Source organism: Phascolarctos cinereus, unplaced genomic scaffold (assembly GCF_003287225.1).
Source record: "Phascolarctos cinereus isolate Bilbo 61053 unplaced genomic scaffold, phaCin_HiC Scaffold_4;HRSCAF=312, whole genome shotgun sequence".
NCBI classification, from domain to species: Eukaryota; Metazoa; Chordata; class Mammalia; order Diprotodontia; family Phascolarctidae; genus Phascolarctos; species Phascolarctos cinereus.
The window spans coordinates 493,489,204-493,505,700 of record NW_027555847.1 but is presented as its reverse complement, the minus strand read 5'-3'; positions in this window follow the sequence as shown (position 1 = coordinate 493,505,700).

Here is a 16,497-nt window from a genome sequence, read left to right as displayed (position 1 = left end):
CAATCAATTCATGGAAGATTTCCCAAGTTCATCATGAAACATTCATTTCAATATTTTTTTTTTAGGCTGTTGGTGTTAAGTGACTTGCCCAGGGTCACACAGCTAGTGTCAACTGTTTGGTCCGAGGCTGGATTTGAACTCAGGTCTTCCTGACTCCAGGGCTGGTCCTGTATCCACTGAATCCCCTAGCTGCTCCCCATTTCAACATTTTTTAAAATAGTATTCTATTAAATCCATATACCATAATTATTTTCAGTTATACAAAATTAAATTGCACCAGCTTATTTTACATTTCTTTGGTAACACAAAATTGCTATTCCAAATATCTTAGTATATATAGATCTTTTTTGTCTTTCTTTGACCTCTCTAAAGTCTTGTTTTCAAAATATATAAGGAAATGATTCAAATTGTTAAGAATAAGAATCATTCCCTGGTTAATTAAAAAGGTTAAAGGATATGAATAAACAGAGAATTCTCAAGAAAAAAACAATCTAAGCTATTTAAAGCATTATAAAAATTTATAAATCACTAATAATTAGATAAATGACAAGTAAATCAACACAAACTTATCAGGTTGGCAAAGTTACAAAGTTTTGTTTTGTTTTGTTTTTTCTTTGTAAGCAAGAAAAGGAAAATAAAATGCCAAATGTTGAAAGGACTGAAGAAAAAGAGGCATATTGATGCACAATAGTGTAATTGTTAATTGACCCAGAAATTCTGGAAAGCAGTTTGGGACCATGCCTCTAACATTACCAAACAGTGCATAACTTTTGACTCTGAGGTATCAATGTTATTTTTTTTTTCTTTACCAATTAACATCCCTAGTTCTAGGTGCTTCTGGTTGAATTATTATACGACTTCTTCTAGCCACATACTGATGTAACCTGCAAAATCTTAATTCAAAGTTTCTAAACTACCACACTTCAAAACTCTTTCATCCAGCACACACACACACACACACACACACCCCACATGCACACATAAATATACACAATATAATCAAACCACAATATTCACACTATCATACTATGGCAGTGTTTTTGTTTTGATTTTCAGTTGTGCCCAATTCTTCATGACCCCATTTGAGGTTTTCTTGGCAAAGATACCGGAGTGGTTTGCCAGTTCTGCCTTCAACTCATTTTCATGGATAGGGAAATTGAGATAAACAGGATTAAGTGACTTGCCCAGTGTCACACAGATATTAAGTTTCTGAGGTCAAATTTGAACTCAGGAAAAAGAGGCTTCTTGACTCCAGGTCTGACACTCTATCCACTGCACCAGCTAGCTGTTTACTATGTCCCCAGATTTGCCATCAATTATATTTTGGGAATTGAGGCATTAGGATTTTATACTTTAAATTATAAAATTTAAATTTAATTTTCCATCAAAATTGAGATTAAAGGTGAGGGGGAACTTATTATATTCCTAACCAAAGGTCCAATTACAAATTTTTTGTGCATATGAATACAAATTCCACTTCCAATCAACTACATCATGTAATCAGAATATTTTAGACCCATCAGGATGAGACATGATAGCAGAGTAGCAGGAAGAAGGAAAAATGAACTCCCCTCTGTACCCCACAAAACTTTTTCAATCATATCTAGAAAACACATTAGACAAAAAAGTGATGGGGAAAGCTGATAAAATGTCAGAATCATTTTTTCTAGCCTGAATCAGAAAAGGGAGATAGAGTATCTATAACACTAGGAATAAGGTATGGCCAAAAGCCAGCCACATGGAGTATTCTGGTATCAGGGACTGAAACAGACTTGAGGCTGTGAAGTAAGTTAAGTTTAGGTCCTAGATCTACGTGTGGGCACCATGACTAAGTGTGAAAATGTCAGCTATCAGCTTTTCTATTTGCAACCCTGTTCCAGGTCATATTTCCAGCATGGCTTTCTAAGTAAAGGAGCTGTTATAAGACTTACAATTAGCCCCGATGCCCACACAGAGTGGGATATCACTTTCAAATTTTGGTGCAGTCAGAAGCCCTTCAAGGAATAACCACATCATGATTCTCTGACCCAAAAGGAACATGCAGTGTTTTTTTCACTCTAAACCAGCAGAAATTTCCATTTGGCTGCTAAGGGCTAAGTTCAGCAGCAGTCTGCTAAAACTCCAAAAGGAAACAAGATTACTGGTCTTTGCTTAGCCCAAACCCAAGTAAGGAAGTTGTGCAGCTTGTACCAGGGAGTCAGTGATCAGTATTGCCCTGGTTAAGGTCACTTTAGAAAAACTGAAATCACATGTCTCCAGACTGAGTTGTCCCTAAGAATATGAACTAACACAATAATGAACATCCTAAGAAAATAGCCCATAAATTAACTCTAAATATTGATCCTAATATATGGTGCAGAACCAGTCAGGAAGTAAGCTGAAAAATGATCAAAGAAAAAAATGTGCCCCAACAACAACAAAAAAGTTTTTGTTTGTTTGTTTGCTTGCTTCTTTGTTTGGTTTTTTGTAACTAGAATATCCAAAGTACAAACCAAGAAGAGCTTGGCCTCAAAACAGCTATAAGCAAATCCCCAAAGGAAAACATAATTTTAGCACAACAAATTCAACTGTAATTCCTGGTAGATATAAAGCAAGATTTTTTTATAATGGCTATTTTTTACATAAATTAAAAGAAAGCAATAGTTTAAAGTGGAAAAGAAATGAGAGCAATAGAAGAAATAATTGGAAAGGAAATTAATAGCTTTGTACAAGGGGTAAAAAATTTTACACAAATAACAAACTCACTGACAGTTATAATGGACCAAATAGAAGTTAGCTAATAACTTCATAGAAAAATATGAAATATTAAAACACAGTCAAAAGACTGAAAAATAGAAGAAATAAAAAAATCCTATGTTTGGTATGCAAAACCCTCATAATCTTTCCTCCTACTACCTTTCCAGTCTTTTTTACATCTTACTTCCTGACAGATACTCTTCTATCCAGTGACATTGGTCTCCCGACTATTCCACTAACAAGAAATTCCATGTCTAGAATCTGGGAGTACTATTTGTCTGCCTCACCCCCACTGTACCTAGAATGCTCTCCCTCCTTCACTATGCCTACTGACCTCCTTAATTATTTTAAGCCCTGACTAATATTCTTTCTTTTCTTAGAAGCCTTCCCCAACCCCTATTAATTCTAGTGCCTTCCCTCTGTTAATTATGTCCTATTTATCCTGACTATGGCTTGCTGTCTCTATACTTGTTTACATGTTGTCTTCTCCATTAGCTTATAAACTCCTTGAAGGCAGTGACCATCTTTTGCTTCTTTTTGCATTCCCAGCACTTAGCCCAGTGCCTGGCACAAAGTATGTGCTCAATAAATATTTATTGATTGATGGATGGAGAAAATGTTATTAATGTAAATAACAGATTAAACTTAATAGTATGCCTTGAGTACCATCCCCCCTCCCAAACCAGCCAGTTAAACATTTACCAGCACACCAGCTGTTTGTTGTAAAAACGACCATTTCACATTACCTGAAGTCAGTAGATCAAAAGACCCTTCAGGAGAGGCCTTAAGTAGAGTGGAAAAGGTGGGAAAGGTGGAAGAGATGGGAAACATTGCCCAAAAACTCTGGACAAGGAAGTGGAGTATATGTGTGTGTGTGTGTGTGTGTGTGTGTGTGTGTGTGTGTATATGTATATATATATATATACATATATATACATATATATGTATATATGTGTGTGTGTATATATATGTATATATGTGTGTGTGTGTGTATATATATATACACACACACACACACACATATATATATATATATATATATACAAAAAACAAATAAAAAAATAAACCTACCTGAATGCAAATTTGAATTTATATTTTACATGCTGTAAGCATGATAGATAAATTATATGAATGCATTTGGCAAAGTATTATTAAGTATGAATCACTTTAAGTTGAATTATCAATTATCCTTGTGGCCTGTTTGCCCTTTCAGATCTCTGAATTATTTTAATTAGGTTCAAGTCATTTACTAAGACAGGCTGACAAAGCAATTTCTGATGATCCTAGCAGGAGAGGAAGATTATCCTTTCCAGCTCATTTGGGGTCACAACTCAAAGTCACACAGTTAAGATTAGATCAAGATAAGGGCCTTATCTTTATGAGACCTTCTTTTTGCTTCCTGTCTTCTTTTCTCTGACCTTGATCTTTTAACTTCTAGGAGAGATACAGATGGGAGTGGTGGGTTAACCAAGGGCCCAAAGGCAAGAGGACCAGCTTTGCCCATAAGCTCTAGGACCATGACTGATTGATTGGAGGTGGAAAAGCCAGTATACATGCAATGCAAATGCTTTTCAGGGAATAATTCAGCTGAATGATTTGCTGTAGTTAGTGAACTGTAGGGATGGAGAACTTTCTCTCCGCTTTAGTTTGAACTCATGAACATGAGACAAAAGGAATGTGATCTTCTCTCATCGTTCTTTCTATAAACCATAGGTACCACACACTGATAGGATTCCAGTCTACACAGTAAGTCTGAGAGATGAACATTCATATGTGTCTTCTGAATCTATTTCTAAATAATTAGTATTCCTACAATCAAATTGTAAGCATTTATTAAGCATTTACTATGTACTAAGATACAAAGAAATGCGAAACTAGTCTCTTCCTTTAAGAAGCTCATTTTCCAATGAAGACCAATAACTAGGTGCACACATATTACATACAGAGTAGATTGAAGACAATCTCATAGAATAAGGCATTAGATGCTGGAGAGACCAAGAAGGGCCTCTTACAAAAGACAACTTGAAAAAGGTCAGTGAAACTAAGAGATGGAAGAGAGGAGAGGGCACAAAGCATTCTAGGCAGCCAAGTAGCTGGTCAATGGTATGAAGATCATAGACGGAATATTATGTACGAACAATTGGAAGGAGGCCAGTGCACTTAGATTGTAGAGTGCATGGAGAAGAATAAAATATAAGAAGACTAGAAAAGAAGAGGTCAAGTTATTAAGAGATTTAAATGTCAGATGAGTTTATATTTGATACTGGAGGTCATAGGGATCCACTGGAGCTCACTGAACAGGAAGGATGATTTCAGAAAAATCACTTTGACATGTGACTATAGGGTGGACTGGAGTAGGTTAAAGACTTGAGATAGGGCTTAAAAAGTCTATTTAAATAGTACATGGGAGAGGTGATTGTCAGTCAGTTCATGCATATTTATTAAGCAGCTTCTCTGTGCCAGGCACTGGGCTAAGCACTATGTGATGAGGGCCTGAACTAGGGAGTGTTTAAATGTTTGAATCTTTGAATGCACCCAGCCGTGAAATAAGAGAAAAACAGAGTAAATCACTGTAGCTCTCCTATATTCACCTCCAATAACCATAAAATAGTGCCCCATAACAAATCCTGAAACAACAGAACCAGCAGAAAGACAGGGTGGAGAGGTCATTTAGCCTGGGAGACTTGGAGAATAGCAAGAAATGTCCATCTCACTCAGGCAAAAGGGGAGTGCATTTCAAGGCCAGGAAGTATCCCAGCAAGGCAGGAGCAAGCCCCACCTCAGCAAACCAGCAGGAGATCCTGAGCCCCAATGTAGTAGAGCAGGCAAATGACAACACCAGGACCCCCCAAGTGCATCAGCATAGCCAGGGGAACTGACAGACTCCAGCTTCCAGAACCATGTACTTAGCACAGCCCTGGGTGGCAGTAGTCCTCCAGAAATGTAAAGAAAGTACCCCAGATCTCCACTTGCTTCAGTGCAACCCAGGGCAAACAGGCACCCTGTAGTGCCCAGACCTCCTCCTGCTTCAGTGTAGCCCCAGGGAAATGCAGAAGAACCTCACTGAGCTTCAGTACATGCCAGATACCACCGCTAGGTAGTGGCAAGCTCAGCACCAGCTAAGCTGCCAGACCCTTACAGCCCCCGGCAGTGCCAGGACTCCTCCAAACACAGTACCAGACAGGAGGGTCCTCCATGGGCCTCAGAACAACATCAGTGAAGCACCAGGTAAATAGCCAGGGCCTGCAGCCATTAGAACAAGAAGCCTGAGACAGAGCCCCTTCCACCCTGGCAGCAGAGATCAAATTTAAAAGAAAGGAAAAAGGGGGAAAAAAAGAAAAAAAAAGATGAGAAAAAATAACAACAAAAGAATTCAGTTTGAAGATTATCTGCTAAATAATTCAGATAGTGTACATATCTGCCTAAAATCTCTTACTGGATAATTAAGACAGCAACATGTTGTCTTCCTGTAGGCTGAAGGAAGGAAGCACTTGTACCATATGACAAAGGAAACATAGTGAGGCCTATGTCAGAATTACACATTGAGAAATACCAGTATTTTGGTTTAATTATGGGATAGTTATTTTGAATTTGAAAAATATTATTTTCTTTAATCTTTACCGATGTTAAAAATGAAACAAATGTTTAACTCTTGAAAGCATTCCCGCTTATCCACAGCAAAATGAACACACACACACACACACACACATATACACACGCTATTTTAGTGACTCAATATTGTGAAAATAACTTAGTTTGCTCATTAAGATGAATATTAGTACTTTCAAAGCAAACCAGTTATACAGATAGGAAAATAATTTTATATATGTTTTATTTTCCATCTTGATTTTAGTATGTTAAAATATTTCTTCACTTAATTATATTATAGTGATTTCAAGAAAAAGAAAAAAGTTCCAAATTAACCTTTTCTGTGCAACAAAGAAAACAAATTTTGCATAAAATATAATAACTGTGTAACAGTTTATGCAATATTATGTCTGAGCAATCCCATTGGAGTCTTTCTCCTGCCATAAGGCACTTGGCGCATTTCATTGCAGGATGATCATGCCTTTTTGATTTTTCGCTTGCTCACATATCAGTTCCCGTATGGTAATTTTTTTTAAAATTTACATTATAGTCACGATGAATGACTTTATTTTAGTTATACTTAGTTTAATTTGCATCAGTGCATATATATCTTCCCATGTTTCTCTGAATTCCTCATATTGGTCATTTATTGAAAAATAATGCTGCAATAAATTCATGTTCCACTTTTTTTCTCTCAACCATTCTCCAATTGATGGGCACTTTTTTTTACTACAAAGATAAAGGGTATGACCATTTCAACATATGATTGCCCCTTGTTTCTCTCTGTAACTTCCTTGGAATATATTCATAATGGTGAGATTATAAGTTAAAAGGGACAGTTAAGTCATTTTTTCTGCATAATTCTAAATTTGTGTATTTTCATAGCCTCCCCACAACCTGTAACGATTTAATTTATTGACATCTTAAATATTTTCAGGATTTGAGGATAGCCTTCAAAGTTATTTTAATTTGCATTGTTCTTTATATTAATGATTTAGAGATTATTTTAAACAGTCTTGTGTAATTTGCAATTCTTTTAAAAATTATTTATTATACACTTCCCTTGACCACTAGTCTACTGGGAAATGATTCTCCATATCATATATTTGTGTCAATTACCTATTTATCATGGATATCAGATTTTTGTGAGTAGTATTTGATGCAAATATATTTACCACTTAACATTTTCCCTCATTATTCTATTCTCATTGTCTTGCAAAAACTTTTAAAATGTATTTGCAATTCAAATGGCTATTTTTTCTTTTATGATGTCTTCTGTAACATATTGGGTTAAGAATTCCCCTCAGCCACAGTTGAGGAAAACACTTTTTGTTTCCAGGCTACATTTTTAAAATAACCTTTTATATATTGTTTGCATATCTATTTTAAAATTCTTTTAAGGTATGACATAAAATTTGGTCTAAAATTCTCTGCATGGATTGTAGAAGGCCTGTGTTTGAATTTGAATATTTTTATCCAAAAAATAGAAATAGAACCATGAGGCACCAAAAAAAAATGCCTTCTTTAGATAAGGCTGGAGGTTGTAAGGTGCCAAAAATCCATATCGCATAGGGATTATTTGAAAGAATTAAACATGTTGTCCTCTCTTCTTTCTGTCTTCTTTCTCTCAAGGAATTCATTGTCTTTCCAGTCACCAAATTTTTCAACATCAATATCGTCTTTGCTTCTTCATTCTTCTCACCCCATATATCCCATCAGTTCCTAAATCGTGTAGTCTATAATTCCATATCATCTCTCATATCTGCTCTTTACTACATAAAGCTATTACTATAATTTTGTTCTTTATCATTTTTATCACTTTTTACTTGGTCTGTTGCAAAACTCTCCTAATTTGTTTCCAACTCAAGTTTTTTCACTATCCAATCCATTCTGCTCATATCAGCTGAAGTGATTTTCAAAGAGTGCAGATATGACTGTGTCATTCTTCTACTCAATTCACTCTAGAGTTTCTCCTTTCCCCCAAGATCAAATTTAAATTCTTCTGTTTGGCTTTTAAAAGACATCCATGACTCTATTCAAACTTCCTCTTTTTTTTTCTCCTTCACTTATTCTAGGATTCAATCAAATGAGTATCTGCACTGTTTCTCAAATACTATAATCTTCCTCTTGTGTTTATACATTTGCATGTTTTCCCAAACTAATAATGCATTAACCCATCACCTCCACATCTTAGAATCCCTTCTGTCCTTTCAAACTTTACTCAGCCTTGTCTGCTTCCACTATATATTAATAGCACTACCCCAAATCAATGTATTCATTTTGAAAACATTTTGTATGATTGGCAGAATGATTTTGTGAATAGAGATATTACACTGAATCTGGGAAACCCTGGGTTCATGTTTTTCCTCTGACATATACTGGCTATGTGGTCTTGGGCAAGTTGCTAACATTTTAGGACTCTATGAAACTTTCTATGTTATAAATAATAGAGGAAGGACAGACCTGCATTGCTGCGGGGAGATATGGTTCTCACCTGGGATTTCCAAATAAAAGGGAAATCACAATCCATGCCCTTATTTTCCATTACTACTTAGCTTCCTTCTCCCTCTGCCCCTTTAGGCCCCTTTATCCTATTGGTGAGTTCTTTCCAGTATCTCAATTTTTAAAAAGGTCCTAGGTCAGCCACCTTTGATTCTCCATCCCATCTTCCCTGGACTTCAACACAAAGCTCTCTGGTCAGTACCTCATTCTTCTGATCTTCATTTTTCAGGTTCTGTTGCTAATTTGTGTTGTCTTCTCTTAGAATGTGGACTCCTTGAGAGTAGGAACTGTCTTTTTTTTTTGTTTTATATTTGTACTGAAAGTGCTTAGCAGAATGTCTGTCACCCAATAAGTGCTTAATGATGATTGGCTAACATGCATTTAAGCCATATTTAATTACTTAAGGTTGTCTCAATAATAAGAATATAAACTTCTTGAGAATAGTGGCTGTTCATATTTGTCTTTGAATACCAAGAATCTAGCACACAATAGATGATTATTAAATAATTATTTATAGATTTTTTTTGCTTCTCTTGTTCCAGATTGTCCTTCACTAACATATATTCGTATTCCAAATTTCGGTTTGTTTCTTGTCTTATTTTGATGCATTATCCAACATGGATTCATTATTTTATATTCTGGTAATTATTTCTACCATACGAAATAATTTCTGCTATTTATTTCTTCTAATCCTTCTAATTTCTCTCCAGATTCTGATTTCTCCCTAGAACTTTCTGGAATATCCTGCTGCAGTTCCATGCTGTTTTGGGAATCTTTAAGGTTCTATGTTACATTAAATGATGATCTAATTTCCATTGTCACTTTATGTAAAGCAGATAATTGCTCCTTTTGTTGTTGCTTGTTTTATTTATTATTATTATTATTGTTTTGTCTTGAAAAGATGGCTATTCCTCTATCTTGTTGATAACTTACCTGGAAGCCTCTGATTGAACTGAGAAAAGGAAAAAAGCCAGATCAGGCAAATCACAGATATATTGAAGTGTAAGCTACAACTCTCACTATTTTCAATATCTTTGCCTTTTTTTTAAATAAAAATGCTTTGATTCCACATCAAAACATGTGACTAATATACTCATCTCTTTAGTATTTTTTTGGTTATTTTAATTATTGGTTTTATTTCTAAAGTTTATGATTTCTAAAAGTTTATGATTCAGTAATTAAATATTTAACTGTCTGTGATATACTGTATTAACTATGTTAGACATTGTTAAGCATGCAGAGATAAAATTAGGGCAATGCCTGCTTCTAGGGAGCTTACTTTCTATCAGAGAAATATGTCAGCTATCGATACAAGCATAATACAATTTAGTGAATTAAAGGAGCAAAGAAAAGATCAAAGCATTCTAGGCATATTTAAAAAGAGAAAGATTTCTTAAAATTGAACAGGTTAAGATAGGCTTCACAAAGAAGACGGTACTTGAGTTTAGCATTAAAGGAAGAGAGAGAGTTTGAGAAGCAAAGATTATAATTTATAGGAGATAATATCTACCACCTACAGAGCACTTTAAAGTTTCTTAAGCAATTTACACATTCAGTCATTTTTTCAGTCATGCCTGACTTTTTGTGACCCCAATTTGTTTTGTTTTGTTTTGGCGAAGATACTGATGTGTATATATTTGCATACAATGCATATGTAGTATATGTGTTGTTTAGACATTTTCATTCATATCCAATTCTTTGTGACCCCTTTTTGGGGTTTTCTTGGCAAGGATACTGGAGTGGTTTGTCATTTGCTTCTCTAGCTCATTTTACAGATGTAGAAACTGAGGCAGACAGGGTTAAGTGACTTGACCAGGGACACACAGTTAGCAAGTGTCTGAGGTCAGATTGGAAGTCAGGAAGAGTTTTCTTGACTCCAGGCCCAGAACTCTATTCATTGCACCACTTAGCTGCCATAGAATGACTTATTTAATCATCGAAACAACCCTGTGAAATAGGTGCTATGATTTCTCCATTTTTCAAATAACAAAATTGGGGCTAAAAGATCTAAAGTCATTTTGCCCAATTTTATTTGGATCTTTAGGATTCCCTAAGTACACATCATATTATTTGCAAAAAGTGATTATTTTATTTCTTCTTTGCCAGTTCTTACATTCTCAAATGATTTTTTTTGCCTCATTGCTGTAGATAAAATTCCCAGAATTATGTTATATAATAAAGCATTATATAATGAGCATTCTTGTCCTAATTTTATTGTAAAGGCCTCTAATTCTTATGATATTGGCTTTTGGATTTCATTAAAATTATTATTTAGCATAAAAATGTCACCATAATATTTAATATAATAATATAATGTATATTATTATATACTACATAATATATACTATATATTACATACTATATTAAGGAATCTTCCATTTGTATTTATGATTTCTAGTAGTTTCAATAGAAGTAACATCTTTGCAGCATCTTTTAATTTAATCATATGGATTTTATTATGAACAAGTTGTATTATAATATAGTCTTCATTATATTGAAGCAACCTTGAATTTCTAGCATAAATACAAACTTCTTGTGCTGTAAATTTTTCTGATATGGTGTTGTGAACATTTGTTAATATTTTATTTAATAATTTTGTATGAATTTCCATTCACTAATATTTATTTCCAGTTTTCTTTCTCTGCATTTTATTTTACTGGGTTAATTATCAAGACAGTATTTGAACAATTGGAAGCATGTATTCTTTTTTTATTACTGCAAACATTACACTTTGTTCTAGAATTAATTGGTTGGGTGTTTGGTAGAATTCATTTTTAAGCGCATCTTCCCAGAGTTGTTCTTTTGTTATTGTTTCTTTTGAGAGTCCATTTATGGTATGACCTTTTTCCCCCCACATACTGAGTTATTAAATTGTCTTTTGTTATTCTGAAGATTTACACTGGGCTCCTGTTGGAGCCAGCCAGAACTCCCTGAGAGTGCTCACTGTGTTGGGCCTTGTTTCAGCAAAGGCTAGTGGTTGGACAGTAAGATGGATTGAGGGGTGCTGGGCCGAAGCCAAGAATGATATGCTGAATTTGCCTGAAGCTTTGGGAGATGCCTAAGATTTGTCCTCTGCATTCTAACCTCAATCTAACCCTACTCAGGTGAAGTGAATCTTATTTCTTTTTGAAGTGGTGTATTGTTAAACCCTGATAATAACACATTTACAAAGGAAATAGACTCATCTACGTTTTAGCACAACATCACCAAAAATCCCCAGTTGGCTTTATTGACCCAAATTTTTTGAGAAAAATATTTAGAATTATATGAGACATGTTTTGAAACTGCACATAATCATTGACATAGATTCCTCTGAATGGACCACAATACCCACAAGGAAGTAAGTCACAATCAGAATGGTCCAATATGTTATACAATACTGATAGTAGCACTTTTGGGTAGGAAGAAAAGTTAGAAATAAATGTGTTTGTTAATCGAAGAATTTTAGTATTCAAATGTAAGGAAATATTGTTACATAAATGATGTCTATGAAGAATTTGGAGAAATGTGGAAAGACATAGATAAACTGATATAGAGCAAATATGGCAGAACCAGAAGAACACTGCACACAATAACTACAATGAAGTAAATGATGCCAATCTAGGGAAACAAGAAAATCTGAATCAGGAGTAGTAACTAACATTCATTACTGATGGCTGATATCAAAGCACATTTTCTTGATCTTTTGAGCAATGGTGATCAATGATTATATGTATTCAATCAGTCTTGTTCACTTCATTGAATCATTTCGTATACACATGCATGTGTGTGTGCATGTCTGTGTGTGTGTGTGTGTGTGTGTGTGTGTGTGTGTAGGTGCAGTGATTGGAGAAGCACCCTAAATCATATACCTTTTATCTGAGGAAGGTTATTGAAGAATCACTGTGGTATGGAATATGCAAATTAATTTTAAAAAATAATTGCAAAATAAATGAGAGATAAATTAGAAACTCAAGTGAGCAAAAATTCTTGAAATTATAATTTTAAGACAGGTAAGATTTATAAATTTTTATATATGAAAGGCAGTAGAGAAGGAAAGGCAAATACTGACAGGAGTAGGAAGAATTGACAGCATGTCTCCATGGGACAACTGATTCCTTTTTTTTTTCCTGCCAAGTAAGAGTAAAATACTGGTAAGATTAAGTAAGAGTTGTATGTGAGCTAAGACAAATGCATATATTGCTGTCTTTTTTATGTGTTGTATACAGTATATTCATAATTAACAAAATGATGAGTGAAGATCACTGTCAAGGAAAAGGTATGTGCCAAGTAAGTCTAGTGAGGGACATGACTGGGACAAAGGCTCCAAAGCGGATGGTGGGAGAAATTGGCTGAAACAATACACTACTAGTTCAAATACTCTTAGTCATTGGTGAGGAAAATATATGAATATAAAGGACTGAGTAAATAAATGGCCCATGTTAGTGGATTTTTGTATTTTATTTGTTTTCTCTTATTAATGACATATCTTTATAAATCCTCCATCAATAGATATTTTGCATCCTCAGTACCCTTAGCTGCCTCTGTTCCTTTGATTGGAAGGTAAAATAAATAACTCTTCTCATGGCTTCTATTTTAGGATGGCTCAGAAGAAGAGAAAACTTTTAATTTCCCACCCCACTGTACTGCTTACATTTAATTTTACCAACATCATTACCTTGTGCCAGACTCCTTCTCTCCCCACTTGAGATTGTTTAGTTTTTTCTAAATTTTGTGCTCTCCCATTAGACTGTAAGCTCCTTGAAAACAGTGACTGTCTTTCTTTTTCTTATTTGCGTACTCAGCACTTAGCACAGTGCTATACCATACCTGTAGTAGCCATTTATTAAATGGGGATTGTGTTGTATATTCCTTTTATGGATCTGCCACCTACCCTTCCACAACTCTGAGTTCTAAGTAATCTCATGTTCTGCCTCCCCCAACTCCAAAGACCTTTTCTTCACTTTTATCCAGAAGATTCAGAAAACTGATATTCAGATGTGACTTCCCAGTAATAATTTAACTGCATGGTGGAGATAATTCTAAGATAAACGGTATAGTGCCGGGGCAGCTAGATGGCATGGAAATACAGCTCTGGCCTTGGAGTCAGGAGGACCTGAGTTCAAATCCAGCCTCAGACACATGACACTAGCTGTGTAATGCTGGGCAAGTCACTTAACCCTGATTGCCTCACAAAAATAAAAGAAAAAATAAAAAGTATAGTGCCCTTCACTCCTCACCAATCACACTCCCAGGCACAATGCAAATTTTATATATGCCAATTTTCCAATTTCTCATTGAGATTCTGAATTTCTTGCATAATTTACTGGAGCTCCTAGATGCAACACTCATGGAAATAAATATCATGTCAGTAACAAACCCCCTCTTTCTTTCCCCTTTCACCTGCCCCATCTCTTGCCTCTCCCTTCTATTTTTCCCTTTTCTAACTTCCATATTTGTATTCCTTTTATCATACATATCTCCTTATAAACTCTTCTCATAAAATCTTTCTAGAACACTTTCTGTGTATTAGGGGTCCCCTACTAAACTTACTTTGACATGCTTTTTCCTACCTTTATAGAGAAGAAAAGAGTGGCATTCCTTTTAAAGACTGTGAATCAAATCAGATATCAGATCATATATATCTAGGTTTCCTTAAAACTTTGACTATACATTTAAGTAGCTCAAGACATGCACAATACATATATTTTCCCCCTGCCTTGTCTAAAAATATTACTTAAATAGGCTTGCAAATTGCTGGCAGCCCATGGATCCTTAGATGTGCAATTGTTCATCCTTTGCAAGCACCTGCAATATCTGATCATTTCTACGAGTGCATATGATGACTTGTCACCCTGACATAACACAGAGAATTGTCCTCTTTAAGCCTCCCATGAAATGGCCAATACATAATAATGTATACATTATTGTTGTTTGTCCTTTTTTTTTTCCTCAAAGAGGACCAATGACATCATAAGGTAATTAGTGTTTTTGCTTGTCCCTAAATTGGATTTAAGTGTGGCAGAGTGATCTCAGCACTTCACAGCACCTGTTTCAGCTGCCTTCATGACCGCTGGAACAAATTGTTCTCTTCCATTCATTCTTCTGGGGGTAGTCTTCATATACTTGGGGTATATACCTCCCTTCAACTTACTAAGAAGTTTGAGGCCTGTCAGTTACTTTCACCCTTGTTTGGTACATCTACCAACATAATTTTTCCAGGTATGGCCACTGCTCTTACTACAGCATCTTGGAGACTTGGGTGAAAATTGAGTGGCAAGTAGACACCAAAAGTACATAAGCAGCCCTGAAAAAGGCTCAGCAAAATCTCACACCAGTGTTCCTAGTCCTCCTTGAACATCACATACATCCCTGAGTGTGTTGTCATTGCAAGAAAAGACCTATTGTCCCTCAAAAAAAATTGCTAAAGAGTTATTTTCTGAACATTTTCACTCAGGTGAATATCATTTCAGGTACTCAGAGAAGAAATAGGACATGTCCTGTTGTTACCATAGTATTTTAACTGTTGTGCCAAGTCTATGTGTTAGTGACAGCATTTTTTTATTGGGATGAAGAATGCTCCATCGCTAACTTTTGTCAGGCCACAAATACTAAGTAATTGTAACCTCTGACTACTCAGAGTCTTCAATATGGCTCTAATGACATTTTTCTTCTAAATTTAGGCATCCATTTTTAAATTTTATTAATTTATTTTGATTTATCAACAGTCACTTCCATATGCTTTTGAGTTTAAAATTTTTCTCCCCCTTCCTCCTTACCACCCTCCCCAAGACGCACACAATCTGATATAGGCTTACATTTACATTCCTATTAAACATATTTTCACATTACTGAAGTTGTAAGTAAAAATTAAAACCAATAGGAGAAACAGTCAGAAAGAAGAAACAAATCTCAACAGAAGAGAAAAAAAATGATAGCATTCAGCTTCCATAGGTCTTTCTTTGGATGTGGATAGCATTTTCCAACACGAGGCCTCTGGGGATATCTAGATCCTTGTATTGCTGAGAAGAGTTAAGTTTATCAATATTAGTCATTTCACAATGAGGCTGTTGTTGTGTACAAAGTTCTCTTGGTTCTGCTCACTTCATTCAGCATCAGATCATACAAGTCTTTCCAGGTTTCTCTGAAGTCCGCCTGTTCATCATTTCTTGTAGCACAATAGTATTCCATTACATTCATATACCACAACTTGCTCAGCCATTCCCCAATTGATGGGCATCCTCTCAATTTCCAATTCTTTGCCACCACAAAAAGAGCTGCTATGAATATTTTTGTACATGTGGGTCCTTTTCCCATTTGTTGATCTCTTTGGGATATAGCCCTAGAAGTGCTATTGCTGGATCAAAGGGTATGCACATTTTTAGCCCTTTGGGCATAGTTCCAAATTGTTCTCCAAAATGGTTGGATCATTTCACAACTCCACCAACAATGTATTAGTGTTCCAATTTTCCCACATCTTCTCCAACATTTATCATTTTCCTGTTTTGTCATGTTGGCCAATCTGATAGGTGTGATGTGGTACCTCAGAGTTGTTTTGATTTGCATTTCTCTAATCAATAATGATCTAGAGCATTTTTTCATATGACTATAGATGGCTTTAATTTCTTCATCTGAGAACTGTCTGTTCATATCCTTTGACCATTTATCAATTGGGGAATGGCTTGTGTTCTT